Source organism: Rhinolophus sinicus, chromosome X, assembly GCF_036562045.2.
Source record: "Rhinolophus sinicus isolate RSC01 chromosome X, ASM3656204v1, whole genome shotgun sequence".
NCBI classification, from domain to species: Eukaryota; Metazoa; Chordata; class Mammalia; order Chiroptera; family Rhinolophidae; genus Rhinolophus; species Rhinolophus sinicus.
The window spans coordinates 23,268,197-23,285,676 of NC_133768.1; the positions used below are offsets into that span (position 1 = coordinate 23,268,197).

The 17,480-nt window shown below is 35.5% G+C and overlaps 1 protein-coding gene across 1 annotated transcript in view; it reads left to right on the top strand.

Annotated features, from left to right (window-relative positions):
* IL1RAPL1 (interleukin 1 receptor accessory protein like 1) overlaps positions 1–17,480 on the top strand; it is a 1,306,469-nt gene that overhangs the window by 873,797 nt on the left and 415,192 nt on the right. The window lies entirely within an intron of this gene.

Sequence of the window (17,480 nt, forward strand, 5' to 3'; positions counted from 1 at the left end):
GACCTTAATTTAACATAAACTCTACCAAGAGGCAGGAATATCAGACAAAATGATCACATAGCTTCTGAGTTCTCTTTTAACAGTAGATGAAGTCTTATTCACCACTAGTATTTACATGTATCTTTTATTCCAAATGTGTTTTATAAATGATTGACCTGCTCCTAGCATTTTGCACAGCATACTGATTTTTATTGCTGCCATAACAAATTACCACAAACTCAGTGGCTTAAACAGCACGAATTTATTATCTTACAATTCTGTGGTTTGAAATTCAGATACAAGTCTCAGTGCACTAAAATCAAGGTATCTATAGTGCTTCATTTCTTTCTGGAGTTTCTTAAGGGAGAGTGTTTCCTTGCCTTTTCCAGCTTTGAGAAGCTGCCCACATTCCTTGGCTCATGGCCCTTTCTTCCATCTTGAAAGCCAGCAATGGTCATTCAAGTCCTCATATCACATCACTTGACCCTTCTTCCATTGTCACATTTCTCTCTGACTGCAGTGAGAAAGATTCTTTTTTTTGTTAATTTTATTAAATGTATTGGGGTGACATTGGTTAATAAAATGTTGTAGGTTTCAGGTGTACAGTTCTATAATACATCATCCGTATATTGCATAAGGACTCATGTGATTAGGTTTAGCCTGCCTGGATTACCCAGGATAACCTCCCCATCTTAAAGTCTATAAACCTTAATCACATATGCAAAGTCCATTTGGCCTTGTAAGATAATGTATTCACAGATTCCAGGGATGAGTGTGTGGACATCCTTAGGGGACCATGATTCTGCTCACTCTACATGGTCTTTTACTATTCAGTATCTCTAATGCAGTTGAGTGCTTCCTGTGGCCGCCATGCCGACTTTGTAAAACGTGGCATCTGGCTTATGAAATCAAGCATCGTGGTCATTACGTATTAATGTTGGATAAAGCCTGAACACAGCCAAACTTCATTTCAAGCCCAAGCTTTCTCTTGTTCTTCTTACTGCATTGTTTTCAATAAGAATGGATGATAGAGATGATATTTTTTTTCTTTTTGCATTGGCAGTGTTGCAATGCAACATTGAATAAGTAGCCAGCGCTGTTGATTTTGTAGAAAAAAACTGAGAGTCCAGTTAAATTAGTATCCATTCAGGAACAAAATAACTGCTTTTTCTCACTGGGGGAGTCTCCATTTTGAGCCAGGTTACCCAGGTACACCCAAGAGTTGTGGGAGGATCAGTTTTATCTCATCAGAAAGGAGCCCAGATCTCTAGGCAACTCTTGTTAACTAATGTTGGAGGTACCACTGGTATAGATTAGGGAGCTTTTAGAAATTTCTATCAAGCTTGATTTATTTAATATTCATAGTAACTATGAATATTAACTAGCTAATTCATGTTTAATATCCATGTTTGCTTGGATAGATAATTAAAATGTAAATATGATTGATCTAGTCTGGTATTCTTTAACAAATGAAATCCTTATAGTTATATCTTTAAGGAATACTTCTACCTGGTTTGCAATATTTAACTTTTCCCCCCTCTCTCTTAAATGCTTTGTGTGTTTGGTTACATAAATCAGGATGCAAATTATGTAGTTTATTTTTTAAATATAATAATCCACACAGAGGGAAAATATCTGTCAATGCTTGTTGAATCACTTTAGAAAACAGAGTATGTGTGTGTACTTACAGGTTAAAACAACAATTTTTTTAAATATAGCAGTATGTTGGACATTCCCTCAGGTTTTAGATGGTCTATTTTAAAATGGGTGTCATTAGGTTTAATCAGTCCTTCTCATATAGTTGCCTCTTGTTTAAAAAGACAGTTCCAGGTTGGCTGATGTACTGTTAAAATTAAGCATGTAGATTTACCTGGATTTTCTAATGCTCTTATGTGTGATGATTCCCATACACGGTAGACTGAATGAGTTTCCTAAATCTGCTCCTCTCAATATCTAATCTAAGTAGTGCCTTAAGGAGAGTATCTGAGTGTATTGTGTCTCTTCGGTGAAATCCCTTTAGACTGGCTTAGATAGCCATATGGTTTTACATTTACTAAATGTAGAAAGTTTAACTTCGCTTTACTTCTTTCATCCTGAGGAAAACAATCTTCATTTCGTTGATTAACTTTCATTTAAATGCTTATTTTATACTGTCTTTATTTGGACTATGCTTCATTAAGCCTCAATTTCCATTTAATTTTGCTTGTGTCTTATTGCTCGAGTTCCTGTGTTTCAGTTCACTAATGAAATGTTTCCTAACCTGTGAAAATTCAGGAGAGCTCGAAGACCCATATACAAATACATTCCAGGTTTCTAAAAGAAAAATTCAGGTCTTCTGGGGATATGATACACTGCAAAAGGTAAACACTGTTCTTATTCCAAACTAGAGTCCTTGAGCTCTTCGATTCCCATTTCCCATATGTGAATTCTACCAATCTGGTAATGACATCAGTTACAAGTGCCTTATTATTTCTTTGTATCCTGTGTCAGTGGTTGTTCCTTGTGACCTGCTCTTGACGTTTCCAAATTCAGTTTGAAAATATAACTAAAGTCTACTATTATTATTGAAGGTGAATATTAAATGGTGTTATGCATACATTTAGATAAAACAAGAGGCGTTATTTCAAAATGTATATTGATTCAGGCCATGGCATAGTTTTGGGCAAAGATAGTAGAAATGGGGACACAGAAGACAGATTTTGTCAGTCTCATACATCTATCTCCTATTCCTATATCTAGGTTAGTGGGATGTTTCATTGAATCGCCTTTCCAGAGCAGGACTCCAGTCCAAGCTGAAGTCACTGTCTCCACTGTCTATGCCCAGGTCTCTTTTACTGACCACAAAACAGGGATTGTAGTGCATTAAAGATAAGGAATGGCAGGCCAGTGGCGCAGTGGTCACCATCCTCTATTTCCCCCCACTTTTGCCCTGTTTACGGACTTGAGTTCTTAGTTTTGATTTAGAGCCCTGGACCAGGTTCAGAATCACCAGTCATTGCCTGGATTCAACCATAGCCTGGATTCTAGCTCTTGCCGTAGCCTGGATTCTAGCTCTTGTGCCCAACTTGGCTGATTTAATCATCTTAATTGAAAGATACACTATTGTACTCAATCCCCCATCTTTTTTCTCCTTTCTCCATTCTATCTATCTTTATCTTTGTCTGTCTCTTTCTGCCTGAACAACCTGGCCCTTGAGTCCAGGTCCGTTCTCTGTAAGTTCAGATTGTTTCTTACAGTCCCTAAATAGGCAGATCTGATGACCTCCTATTGTTGAATTTCCAGCAAGCTTTGCAGTTGATCCTACCCCAGCTATGACCATGCATAACCTTCATTTGACTTTTATTTGAAACTCTATTTTAATGTACTATATTTATTGTGGATAATAATTTTCATATATTTGTTGTTTATATAAATAAAATCCATTCAGATTTCTTCTTAATTTTCCTTTTACCTGTATGTAAGGTAGCTTCCTACATGAAGAATATTAAGATTTGCTGAACTAAAAGTATATTTTTCTCACTAAAATCTCTATAATTTGATAAGATGAAATCACATAGTTTAACACTTAACTCTCTTATTCATTTCAGTGTAAATCTCTCTATTTTTATTAATTCGTTCATGAAAATTTTACTGAGAAAATGTCAAATGACATTTTCACTAACATGACCATGGAAGGAGGATACACTAGTACAAAGTCCTCATCCTCCAGAAGCTCACAATCTAATGGGTGAAACAGACTAGACATGAACAACTCTCCTAACTTCTCAGTCATTGGAAATGCAAATAATACTCCATTTAAAAACTAAAATCTGGTTTTCCTAAGACTTGGGAAATATTTATATTTTTAAACAGCAGACCTTTCAATATTCTAGGTATGCAATGCCAGGCTCATAGGACCTGAGACAATGTAATCCTGACAATGTGAGCCATTTTGATGAGCTCTCCACATTTAAAAATAATGTATCTTAATCATAAATTAAATTTCATTATTGTGCTTCTTCATATGTTTTGGAAAAAATCTTGGAGGCCTTTGACTTATTTACAACCAATTTGTCAGTTAGACGTAGAATTTCCTATACTTGGATCAGTGTTTAATGTAGGATTTTATGTTTGCATTAAAATGCCATTTAAAATGTATGTTGCCTTAACATTTCTTATTAATGGTAGAAACTGTGCCACTTACTCTTTCATAATTATGTGATTCTCACTCATACTTGGAGTCCCTTATGACCCTTATCTGCCACATTGGTATATTTTTCTCTTCATTTTTATGAGCTCTGCGTATGTTGAATAATACTTTTCCTCAAATATAAAATCTTTCATTTTCTACTTAGTCTTTATCTGTTTTCCCTTTGTGACCTGATCTTTATTTGGATACAGATTCTAATGAAGTGCTAAAGTAATTTCCAAACTCTTTGTGTTTTAAAAATAACTCTACCTTTAATTTTTTACTATATCTTTATTTTGTTGTAGTTTTAATTTCCAATGTTCATTGATCACGTTAGATTTTTAAATTTGCCTTTCATAAATCACTCTTAAATGTAATCTTTTTTTATTTAAGCATAGTTGGCCTATAATATTATATTAGCTATATTAGTTTAATGTGTACAATATAGTGATTCAACAGTTTTATTCCTTACAATGTGATCACTCCACTAATTCTAGTAATCATCTGTCACCATGCAAACTTATCACAGTATTAATCGATTATATTTCCCTTCACCTTTTCATCCATTGCCCCCTCCCCTTGTGGCAACTATCAGTTTGTTCTCTGTATCTATGAGTCTGTTTCTGTTTTGTTTGTTCATTTATTTTGTCCTTTAGATTGTACATATAAGTGAGATCATATGGTATTTGTCTTTCTTTGACTTATTTCACTTAGAATGATACCCTCTGATTCCATCCATGTTTTCACAAAAGGTAAGATTTCATTCATTTTTATGACCGAGTAATAATCCATTGTATAAATGTACCACCTCTTCTTTATCCAATTATCTATTGATGGGCACTTAGGTTGCTTCCATATCTTCACTATTGTAAATAGTGCTGCGGTGAACATAGGGGTGCATATATCTTTTTGAATTAGTGTTTAGGATTTCTTTGGATAAATACCCAGAAGTGAAATTTCTGGGTCATGTGGTATCTCTATTTTCAGTTTTTTGAGGAATCTCCATACTGTTTTTCATAGTGGCTACACCAATTTGCAGACCCATAAACAGTACACAAGGGTTCCCTTTTCTCCACATCCTCACCAACACATGTTACCTTACATGTAATCTTGTACCTCATCATCAATTATTTCACATACATTTTGCTGTCTTTCTTTGGGGGCTGTAGCATATTTTACAATTTTTGCAATAACACTTAAGTGCATAGAAAAAAAGCATGAAGAATATACTAAATATACTGAATAGTAGGTTAGGTATGCATCATCAAATATAGAATGACACTAACTTTTGACAAATCTTCTTTTCTTTTGGGTTTCATGTTTACTTTTCCTGTTTGTCTATTGTTGTCCTGTTTAATTTTTTTTTTAATTTTAATGTATTTTTAAAAAAAATTTTATTGGGAAATATTGGGGGACACTGTATTTCTCCAGGGCCCATCAACTCCAAGTCCAGTCGCCGTGTTCAATCTTTAGTTGCAGGGAGGCGCAGCCCACCATTCTATGCAGGAATTAAACCAGCAACTTTGTTGTTGAGAGCCTGCGCTCTAACCAACTGAGCCAACCAGCCACTCCTCCAGAAGCTCAGCAGCAGCTCGTTGTCTTCAGTCTAGTTGTGGAGGGCGCAGCTCACTGGCCCATGTGGGAATTGAACTGGCAACCCTATTGTTCAGAGCTTGCATTCTAACCAACTGAGCCATTCAGCCACCCCTGTCCTGTTTAGTTTTTTAACTCCTAGGTTTATAGACATTTCTAGCTTATCCTATGTCATATCCATTCAACAATTTCCAGTGCCTTTAAAACATCATCTAATTTTATTTTGCTCATTAAGATATACTACTTCCTAAACCTAATGGGAAGATTGAGGGAAGAATAGATATTGACAGAAATTAATATTCTTCCATGTAGCCACTGCATAGCAATTAACTACTTTTCAAGGAATTCTTTTCACAATTTTCTTTAAAATATTTCACTGTATTATTTTTAAATATTGTCAGTTTTCTAACATTGATATAGCTATTAATTTATTCATAAACTGAATTCATTTTCAGTGTCTGTTTATGCAGCCTTTTGTTTTTCTTCAAATTGCTTATATTATTTTCCATATGAAAAATAGACCACTGTCTCTTTGATTAATTTCCTTCCAAATAAAAACTGTGCATCACTCTTTACTGACTGTGGAAAATGTAATAATTTAAGGAGGTACATTATGCCATTGATTGCAGTGTATTTTAAAATCAGTTTTATTTTTATGCTATCTTAACTGCTAATCAGTTCATCTTAAATTTGGACCCTCCATAGATTAATAGTTGCTGGAACAAAGTGTTTGAGTAATCAAGGATACAACTAACAACCAAGCAAATCTTCTGACGTGGGCCTTTTCTCAAGACTAAAACAGTTTAGTGGGAAGTCACTAGAAAATGTCTTCTGCGCTACTTGGCAAGCAATAAGGTTGCCCTTGCCAGTGACCATGCTGACATGTTCAATCAAGGAACGGTCATTTATATCAATAAAGACTGAGTTCCTTTATTATTTCTCCCTTGACAACCATGATTTTTCTGTCAGTCTGTATCTCCTTTGCTTCAAGAGATGAAGCTCCTTCACTTCCTCTCTGTGGCATGCCCAACCAAGTTCAATCCTCCCACACTCTGGGTGGCTGCAAATAGTGGTGGGGGTGCAATTCCTGTGAAGGCCCAGCAGTGTACTTTGTCTATTACAGTCAATAGCACTTGCTTCATTTCCACCCCATTTCATTTTGTTGCCTCTCATTTGTCTCTTATTTTCCTTTCTTGTTTTCTTCTCTTAACCATTATTGATTTATTTCTTTATTCCATTATTTAAGCCTTGTGCCCTTATTTTGTCATTCTTAATGAATTCATTCATTTTCTATTTTGTCCATTTCTCTTTTTGCTAATTGTGGTTTTGTTGTTCTCCTTTTTCTTTTTACCTTTAGTTTCTGTCATTTTAAAAAGTAGTCCAGGTGGAATATTCCTCAGGTTAGGTGCACAAATATTAATACTTCATTAAAGAATTCATTGTTTTATACACTTTGTACTGATAACACCATAAGATCCTGTCCCATGAATTTTTGAATAAGCATTATATATTATTTACTTACTTATATAGAGCCATATTATAAGTTTCATTCTGGATATCCCTGGGATGTATATTTTTGGTATTAAGAATATCATTAAATGCCATATATTCTCTTGTGAGAAACTGTAATGTTGAGAAGGAAAATCTAAAGTTTATTGAATATACATCAAGAACATTATAATTAAACAGTTGAGAAGCAATGGGAAATTCAATAAGAATTCAAAAATTAGTAAGAATCAAACTTCAAGGGTTCTTTACTGACCGAAACATCAAGCAACTTTGAAATGCAAAAATATCTGCATTAATTTTATTATTTTGTAAAGTATTACTCCAAATAAGAATTACTAAAGATAATATCTGAGGCCCCAAAAGTATATGCTTCAAAAATTGTCACGGCTAATTGAATTTGATATATAATGCATAACTATATCAATAGAACAGTCTCTAACTGTGAATCTGGGAGGATTTGGATATGGTTTGTGTGTTGGCCAGTCTGATGACATGTTTAATCGAGAATAGCCATTTAGGGGCCGGCCCGGTGGCTCAGGTGGTTGGAGCTCCATGCTCTTAACTCCAAAGGCTCCCGGTTCGATTCCCACATGGGCCAGTGGGGGTCTCAACCACAAGGTTGCCGGTTCAACTCCTCCAGTCCAGCAAGGGATGGTGGGCTCCGCCCCCTGCAACTAAGATTGAACACGACACCTTGAGCTGAGCTGCCGCTGAGCTCCCAGATGGCTCCGTTGGTTGGAGCGTGTCCTCTCAACCACAAGGTTGCCAGTTCGACTCCCACAAGTGATGGTGGGCTGCGCCCCCTGCAACTAGAAAATGGCAACTGTATCTGGAGCTGAGCTGCGCCCTCCACAACTAAGACTGAAAGGACAACAACTTGACTTGGGAAAAAAAGCAGTCCTGGAAGTACACACTGTTCCCCAATAAAGTCCTGTTCCCCTTAACAACAACAACAAAAAAAATGAATAGCCATTTATATAAAAAAAAATGTACTTAGTAGTGAAAGTGAATCCAGTCATAGATTGACAGTTAACAGATTCAAATGTTCATGGCATACTCTGGCTATTAGTTTTAACAAGGATTTGTTTCTACGCATTTTAAAAATTATTCAGGTAGTTTTAGTGTAGCTGCATGTATTTCAGCCTTGTGAATTTGTTGAGGATAATGTTTGCATTTTATTAATTTTGGATATTCTCCTAGAACTGTTCACTTTTTCTGCTATTACATAAACATCAGATGGGCTTCATTGCAGGGCACACAGCTTTAGGCTATACGTCAAATACAAATACACAATACAAAGATAAAGGTCAGTCTATGTATCATTCTTATTTAACAATGGAAGCCTTAGTATAATCAATTCTACAATCTTAGTACAATTCTCCCCCCAAACTTTCTTGAACTGGCTCTCTATTTGTTGCCTCAAAATAGTGTAGCTGATTTTAAAACCTACACTAAATAAACCAACAAAGATTCCATTGTGCTATGCCTATTGGACTATAATATTTTCCTGTTTATCATAAGAAAACTACATGCATAATACACATGGAAGGACTCAAAGGCTATGACACCCTCAAAAGCTTCCATTCTCTATACCGTGTTTCCCCGAAAGAAAGACCTAGCCGGACCATCAGCTCTAATGCGTCTTTTGGAGCAAAACTTAATACAAGACCCGGTATTATATTATTATATTATGTTATGTTATGTTATATGATATTATTTTAGACCTGGTCTGATATTAAATTAAAATCAGACCAGGTCTTATATTAATTTTTGCTACAAAAGACGCATTAGAGCTGATGGTCCGGCTAGGTCTTATTTTTCAGGAAACACGGTATTAACCATATAGTGTGTTCAACAAGCCAGCTAATTTGTCATTGATTTCTTTAATGACAATTTTAAGCCAAAGTTTCTAGATATAGTATTTTACATAAAAGTAGGCTTCACCTGTGGCTGTTCCAAGATTGATACCACTTACAATCTTTAAAATGTTATAGAAAAATATTTTAACAATTTTATTTGTGAAGTTTCATTGATTTGTTTTAAGGCTTAGCTTCTTTGGCCACGGAACATTTGGAGATTAGCCTGCACGAAATCATTGTCCACCCCACAATTTATGCTTGGAGAGAACGTGTTCACTTAGAAATGCTAAAAGTTTCAGGGCCTGTCAGAATTGTTTTCTCACAGATAATGTTTGATGACATAAATCTTTTCTTTACTCTGCAATCACCTCTCTGTCTTCATTGTTTTATTTTTTAACTTCTGTTTGATTTTAAAAATTAGTTATCCGGGTTTATACTTCTGTCCTATAGAAAGTAAGTCAAGGGTACTTATGGTTGTTACCAAGAATGCAAACCAAACACATATAAGTAAGTGGATTCCTGACACCAGCTTTAATGCACTGAATCCACGTATCCAGCATTAGGCCCCAGGAATGTGAATACTTTTTCAAATTTGTAGATTTGATTTTCATATGAACTGCAAGGTAGGAATCGTTGTAACCTAAGACATGGTATGAACTTTCTGTCCCCCAAAAAGGGGTGTTTACTATCTAAAAGGCTACCTCAAATTCAATGGTCATAAAATGAAAATAATTATCTTTGTAAGGTAGTCTCTAAAATATAGTAGGCTTATATCTAACAACAATATACAGTAAGCTTGCCGCAGTTAAATTTGAGTTGCATATTTGGTTCTGAGCATCCTGATAGTCAAAGGAAGCAAAAAAAAATTAATGCTATGTGCATCACACTGTATAATATTGAATTTTGAAAAAGTCCAACACGGTTTTAAATTCTTCTGAGAATAGAGTCCTCATAAACTTGAAGGGTCAGGACATCAGAGGTGAGTCAACTCTCATGAATCCCTTAAAATCAGTCAATATAACATGAAATACATCTTTGCAGGAAGAAAAACAAAAATAGAATTAGTGGAAAGTTAAAGATTTTGATGTTATAGTTTTGATAGTGTCCTACAGGTTTCTGGGTACACTCTGATCTTTTCCTAAATGATATTTACTATTGAGTTACTAATACATTAGCCCAACCCTCTTTTTTAATGTAGAGAAGTTAAAAGTGGTACTCTATGAATTGAGAGAACAACCTGTAGTTCCTTAAATCCTTTAACATTTTTGTTCTGGTATAATAACATTTATTAAGTACTTACAATACCACTTTATGCTAGTGACTTGGTTGACCATCTTCAGAAAAATTCTATGGTAAGCATGATTAGTCAGTCAGGACTTCACCTGAGAAACAGATCAGTAGGAGATATATATTAAGAGATTTATGGAAAGGCATTGGCTTATGCAATTTTGAGGCCTGGCTAGACAAGTCTAAAATCTGTAGGGCAAGCAGTTGGGAAGGACAGGCTGGAATTCTTGGCCATGAGCTGAGGGACTTTCTTTTTCAGGGGCGCCTCAGCTACCCTCTTAATTCACCTGACTGAGTCAGACCCACCCAGGTTATCTGACTTAAAGTCAACTGGCTGTAGGTTTTAATCACATCGACAAAATGCCTTCCTGCAACACCAAAGTTAGTGTTTGGCTGACTAATTGGGTACTATAGCATAGCCACATTGATACATAAAACTAAGCATCACAGGCAGGTACTTTTATTGTTCTAATTTCCCAGATTCAGGAAACTGACCTTGAGAAAGTCCAAGTAATTTGTTACAACTAGTAAGTGATGGAACATGATTTGAACCCAAGTCTGTCTAACCCCAGAGCCCATATTGTAATACCCAGATACTAAACAGGAAAATTGGCATTTGACCATTTATGTAGTAACAAACGAATGCTGCATACACACGCATGTGCACACCCACGACTGCCACCACTACTACCACCACCACCACCATGTATCTATTCATGTAAAAAATGATAAAAGAATATTTAGGACATTTGAATGCATTTATTGATATTGTGGGGATTGGTCACTGCTTTCATTAATTTAGTTAGGTTAATTTTCCTTTTGGAAGCCATGAGAAATGCTTTGTTCATTATAAATTACAGTAATTTTGGAAATAATATAACAGTCAGTCATCATTTAATAAAACAGAAATAAAATGTCAAGAATAAACTATAAAAGACAGTGGAATCACTCAGTAATTTCTGTCATTTTAAACTGGAAAAAAAAACTAGAATATGATTTCTACCATTATTAGAATTAGGTAGTAAGTGAACTACAAATGTGAATCTATAAAGTATTACATTTAATTTATTGGATTTCTGCATATTGGATTAATGGATGAGTGGCAGAAACTTGTGAAACAGTCACTGTAACACACTTAGCACATAGATTAGACAATAACAGCTAAGGAAATATGTGTTATTGTATTATTACTGATTGAATTTGTGATACATTTTATTCTTCTGTTTGTGTTCAGAGGTAGTACTCTGATTTCATCTAGTGCTGAAAAAAGTATCTACTTGGAAAAATAGGAGAGGCTAAGTGGAGGATATTGGCTCCCCACAGAATTCTGAGGTAAGGAGAAAGAAAAAGAGCAAAAAGAGAGATACAATCTCAAAAAAAAAAAAAACTGTGAAAGGCGGTGTTCATTCTGGTTTCATGTTTTCCAATGACATATTATTTTTTTTATCATGTGCATTTATTTTATTAGTTTCAGGTGTACAAAACAATATAATAGACATTTACGCCCCTCACAAAGTGATAACCCCCTCCCTCAATCTATTACCCCTCTGACATGGTATATAGCAGTTACAATTCCATTGACTCTATTCCCTATGCTGTACTCCACATCCTGTGACTATATATATATATATAAAATTACAGTTTGCATTCAATATTATTCAGCTTCAGGTGTACAGTGCAGTGGTCAGGCATCTACACCATCCATGAAGTGGTCTCCGTAATAAGACATGTGCCCATCTGACACTCTACAAAATCTTTACAACATTATTGATTATATTCTCCAAACTATTATTTTAACTTGCCTCTAAACTTTAATCATTTGTGCATGCCTTGTTTCATATTTTCACTATTTCACTTTTGTTCAAATACCAGAAAAATCCTCCATTAGACCAAATATGTACTGGGATAGCATCCCTGCTTTTGTCGTCTTCTTTGTAAAATCAGCCTTGTGTAATAAACAAGATGATGCTCTTCCCTACAAATGTTCATTCTTCCTTACACTAAATCTTTGTTCAGCATGAGATGTTCCTCAAAAACTGCAAGCAACTTCTGTCCTTTCTAGATCCCAAATTACCATACCATGCTTATGTCCTATTACTTTCCAACGCAAACATCGTCTAGTCATACTGGGGTACTCATTGTCATCACAGTTATGATAGACATTCCCAGACCCATACTTCTGCTCACATCGTTGGCCTGATACCTCCCTCTTTCTCACCACATACCTAAATCCTATCCACCAGCCAGCCCAGATCATACAAAATTCCTTCTAGTCTGATCTCCTTCCCCTGAACTCAGATAGGAGATGAAATCTGAAAGGGGCTTGAAGATAAGGCATCTGATTCTTGAATTCCTTCTATTGCAGTCAAGTCAAATGATTTATGCCTGTAGAGATTATGTTTGAAAACCTCTGGCAAAGGGGAACTACTACTTTCCAATGAGATCCAGTGTTTGGACAGCTTCGAAAGGTAGAAAGTGCTTGTATTGAGTTAAGACCTGCCTCAGTATAACCATTTTTATTTCTTCTTTACTCTCCCATTCCTTGATACTAGACTATAAACTTCTTCATAGTAGGAATAGGTTTTTCCAATACCGAAAACAATACTGGTCATGTTGTAGATATAAAAAATAACTTTTAGATACAACCTGTGTTTGAGTTTTTTCACTCTCCTACCCATTCTTCTCTATATGAACCATGATCGTATATATGCCTCAGAGGGAGTACACAGGTATAGTCTAACCTTTGTAATCCACAATGGACTACACTTAGTACAATAGAGTTACTGTATTTTCTTGAAAGGCAGCCTGTGTTTACATTTGCCAATATTTCATAGCTTCATCATCCTGCTGACAATTTTTTTTTACTCAATTAAAACTAAACTCAACTACTATTACTGCTGCTGCTGCTGATACTACTACTACTACTACTACTACTACTACTACTACTACTGCTGCTACTACTACTACTGCTACTACTACTATTGCTGTTACTACTTCTATTTATTTATATTCTTATTATTACCCCAAATTGTGTCTTTCTTACCCTGTTATTGTAACATTTGAGTTTGGGAGTCCCACTGTAGAATATGTTTTATTCTTGTTAGTTTTATGCTATTGTGTTAGACCTACAATTCCCCTAGTCAAGATAACTTGGGATTTTGATTCTATTACCCCCTAATATAATCATATATCCCTTTGGGGAGTACATAGCACATATATATTGAAATTGTTGGTTGTCTTATATATTATGAATATTCTCTCTATATGTTTAGCTAGCTAATTATTTGACTACACTTCCTGAAACCAAGCAAAAGATTCCGAGGAAAATTTGCAAACATTATAATTTCATTCTAGAGTAAAATATATTCTGAACAATATTAGGAGGAATGCAAAGCAATTAATTTACTAATGAACATTACTCTCAAGAAATAAAATGTTCAATGCTCTCTAAAGAGTCTATAATTTGTATGTTAAGACTCCTTAAAACGCCTTAGCTGAGGTATGCTGTTGCTGAGGTTGTTTTATTATTTGTTTTGGAAAAGCTTAAAGACTATTTCGATGCTTAGTCCAGTAAATTCCCAGGGAATTATATAAGCATGTGCTATTAATGTTGTTAAATAATCACATAAGGCCTAGAGCTTGCTATTTGGTACCGATTCTCTCCCTGTGACCAGGTGTTTAGCATTGTATATTCAAAAGAATAAATGATTCCACATTTCATGAATCACAAAAAATAACCACAATTTAATTGTCAGGCTGTTGATAAGCACTGTCTTGTAAACTGTAGTAAAACCAAACATTTATTATCTCTTTTAAAAACAGTCCTGTACTCTTCAAATGATTTTCATCCATTAGAAATCCCATATTGTTCATCTGACTTAATGACTCATGAACACGTAACCTAAAAGTGAGAAATTTACACAATAAAATAAATAATGGCAGTAAACCACTGGTAGTATGCTCCATTTGTGTTAATGGTCTGTGTTTCTCGATGAGTGATTGTGCCCTCTTGTTTTAATTCTGTTTCAGTTACAAATCTCACTGTCTAATTTTAGTAGAAAATGTCAGTTTTAAAATACGTGTTTTATTACTTATCACAAATTGTTTGCACAGAAGTAAATTTGGAAAATCTATTTGAATTTTACTTTTACTAGGGTTTAAGGCTTAAGTTTCACATCAATAAAATACCAGAATAAAAATATTCCTTATATAAGTTATTAGTATACACACATAAAATGTGTGTATATATGTAACAAAGTTTATTTTAAGGTTTTCAACTTCATTTTAAATTTCAGTTATCTGCCTTATCATGCAGAAACTACCTTTTCCTTACTTTATGATTTTGGGCAGCTCCTTAAATCATTTGTACTTTACAGAAGAGGTGATAGTTGTGAATTGTCATCTATTAGCCTGTGAATTTTTTTTTTTTTTGATAGACACTGCGATTTTATTCAGTGACATGAGAGAAACTATGGGATTTTTAATTTTATGAGACATCATCATGCTCATGATTTATTGTTTTGGGGACAATTGATTCCAACTCAAATGTCCCATGAAATAAAATAACACATTCAGTGCAATTTGTTTTACTAATTATTATGTGTAGCAATCATTTGACTGTGCAGATCAAATTTTACTTTCTAAAAGCTCCTTCCATTAGTGCTAATGTGTTTGTCTCTTTTTTAATAAATCTAGTAATCATTGGGCAGTTGGTGAGGAGGAACAGATTAGAAGATTATTCATCTATATTTTCAAAGTGATGAAATAGAAATTCTGTTATTTATGAACTTTTGCTGGTTGATTTCTGGCAAAGTACATTCTTGGTTGTTAAAAAGCCAAAGGAATGACTATAAACTGTAATTTGTCCTGGGAGAAGAAGAGGAGCTACAATGGGTTAAGCACTCAACAGAGGTTAGGCGGTGTTCTGGCCATATGACTTCAGATATTCTTCATTCTTTCATTCATTCATTCATTCAACATTTTTTTCATGTGCCAAGTTCTATTCTAGGAATTTGGATAAAGCAGTGAACAAAACAGACAAAAATCCTCATCCTGGTGGAATGAAGCAAAAAATATAACAGATTCTTGCCTTAAAGGTGTATCTGAGTTGACAAGTGCTATAGAAAATAGCATATTATAGAATCGTACACTTGAAACCTATGTAATTTTACTATCAATTGTCAACCCAATAAATTTTCATCAAAAAAAAAAAGAAAGAAAAGAAAATAGCATATGGCCCAGCTTCTAAAATTTTAATGTGTGTGTGAATTACCTAGGGATTTTGTTACAATGCAGATTATTACAGTCGGCCTTGAGTGGAGACCTGAGATTCTGCATTTCTAGGAAGTTCCTGAGTGATTCCAGTGCTGGTAGTTTGGGAACACGCTTTCAGTAGCAAAGATTGTATCGTCCATGGTGGAGGTTGGTTCAAAAGTAGAAAATGAGAGGGAGACTTGGCTGAGATTTTAAATATGATGATTAGGGTTAGCCTTATTGCAAAAGTGATGATTGAACAGAGATATGAAGAAGGTGAGAGATTTCTTTTTTCAGTTTTCTCAACTTTATTTTTTTATTTTTTACTTTTTAATTAAAGTTTCTTGGGATGACAATGGTTAGTAAAGTTACATAGATTTCAGGTGTACAGTTCTGTATTATATCATCTATATCTCACGTTGTGTGTAAGGTGAAAGATTTTAGCCATACACTGATCTAGGGAAATAAAACCAGCCAGTGCAAAGGTCTTATGTGGGATCATGCCTGGCAAGGAGGGCAGTGTGGATAGAGTGGAATAAACAAGAAAATTGGGATGAGTAGGTAAGATATGAGAGGCAGTGGGAGGGAGCAGATCTTGCAGGGCTTTGCAGACCATTTTAAGTGCTTTGGCTTTTACTCAGAGATAGGGACCCACTCCAGGGTTCTGAGCAAAGGAATGACACGCTCTGATTTAAGTCTTGAAAAGATCACTCTAGCTGTTATATAGACAATAGACTGTTGAAGGGCCAAGGTGCAAGCAGTGAGACCAGTTAAGAATCTGCAAAATAAATGATGGCTTAGATTAAGGTTGTAGCAGAAGAGGTGATGAGAAGTCATCATATTCAGAAGGCATTTTGGTAGCAGAGCCAAGTGAACTTTTTGACGTCAAAAATGTAGGCTGTGAGAGAAAGAAGGGAGGCAAGAATTGCTCCAAGGTTTTTGGCCCAAGCTTCTTGAAGGATGGAGCTGCCAGTAAGTGAAATGGGAAAGGGCTAGAGTTCCGGGATCACCTGAGAACGTTAGTACATATATGTGTGGAGTCTAGGTGTGTGGATTAGATCTCCAAGTGGATATGGGAAGTAGACAATTGCATATGGAAGCCGGGAGGTCAGGGGAGAGGATAGCACAGGAGGTTCAAATTTGCTCTCTCATGGAATTCTCATAATAATCCTCTACCATTCATCTTTTATCCTCATTTTATAATTGGGAGAACACGATCAGAGAATATAACTGACTGACTCCGCTGGCAAATGGTGGAGCAGAAACTCAAGGCAGTATCTGTCTAGCTCCAACGGTCACACTGCTCTCCTGCTTCAGTAGTAAAAGAATTAATACAGGTCTCTGTAACTGGTTATGTATTTACTCAGAGCAAGGCAGACATTTTTTTAGGCAGGGAAATTGAGTTGGCTCTTCATCGTTTTAGCTCCTGTGTTTGCCCACTGTAGACAGATTTCTTTAAGTCACTCCTTGGCAGGGTGCCATGTGTTCTAGAGTGCCATGCTCATCTGAGCGTGACTCAGTTTTTTTCCTGAATAGCTCACTTCTGTTATGGCTTGTTAGAGGAGAGAAAGCCGTATGGTCAGTGATCTAGGGTTCATAGTGTAGAAATCAGTGCTTTCTCAGTGTTGGAAGGGTAGGAGATTGGGAAGATACAGACTGTGGCCTTCCTCTTCCGGTGGGACAATTATGAAGACTGTTCTACATCATTTCTCAGAGGTTCCCAGCAGGATTGAGCCCCACTTGTCCATATTAATAACCCATTCATTAATAGAATGTATTGGCTTTCCTTGCCTCTCTGCTTCACCTTTCTCATTCTTTATTTTTTCCTGTGC